Consider the following 1,142-nt stretch of genomic DNA (forward strand, 5'->3'; position numbering starts at 1 on the left):
GTGTGTGTGTGTGTGTGTGTGTGTGTGTGTGTGTCAGTGTCACCTTGGCAGGTGCCAAGCTTCCTGTAAGGGAAACCCAGGAAGTGTCCTGGATGGGAACATACGCCCTTTGTCTGCCAGCTCAGAGAGCCCCTGCTCCCTCCTCCTATCCTGCTAGCCTTGTACCCAGCTCTCTTCCAAGCAGTTGAGCAAGGCGGCTCAATCTTTTATTAGGGCTGTGGCAGCTGAGACGCCGGGTGGCAGGGAAGGGGTGGGAGAGAAGTTTGGGGGACAGAACCAGGGCAGTGCGGACGTTTGCTGCCGCCCAGTCTGAGGGGAGCACGCACCTACTGCCCCTAGAAGAGGGCTTTGATCCAGGAAACATCGGTTGGGCATCTACCATGTGCTAAAACGAGTCGAGGAGCCCGAGGGAATCAAGTCAGACACAATCCATCCATGTCCCCACGGAACTTACGGAGAGGTGGGGGAGATCAACATGTAACACAACTACTATAATAATTACCATGATATCACGGTGACCATAACACAATGGTGATGTGTGCCATGAAGGAGTGAATAAGGGGCTGACAGACACAGAGTAAGGGGGGCAGGTGAGAGTAGGGAAGCCCTCTCTGGGGGGCGGGTGTCACTTAAGCTGAGATGAGGAGGAGCCAGCCATGAGAAGAACAGGGGAGGACATTCCAGGGCCAGGGAGGCAGTAAGGAATACACGGGCTTTGAGGTCAGATTTCGGCTTAACTCCCAGCATTCTGGTGCTGGCTATGACCTTGGACAAGCTCTTTCCCTCTCTGAGGCTCTGTTTCCTCGCCTATAACATAAGGGAGGGGTGCCTGGCTGGCTCAGTGGGTGGAGCATGCAGCTCTTGATCTCAGGGTCATGGGTTCGAGCCCCACATTGGGTGTAGAGATTACTTAAAAATAAATTCTTTCAAGAAACAAACAAACAAAAAAATAGGGGAGATGGGTCAGATACCCTCCCCTGGGGACATGAATGCTTCCCTTTGCGGAACTGTTAGGGACAGAGGTGCTGAAAGGGGCCCCCAGGGCCTGGCTCATGGTCAGTGCCCACCAATGGTAGTGCTGGCTATTGTCACGTCACCCTCGCCCGGTCCCCCGAGCACTCTGTTCACACAGTCCATAGGTT

This window comes from Callorhinus ursinus, unplaced genomic scaffold, assembly GCF_003265705.2.
Source record: "Callorhinus ursinus isolate GAN/ISIS: 27379988/994484 unplaced genomic scaffold, GSC_fseal_2.0 scaffold18, whole genome shotgun sequence".
Lineage (NCBI taxonomy): Eukaryota > Metazoa > Chordata > Mammalia > Carnivora > Otariidae > Callorhinus > Callorhinus ursinus.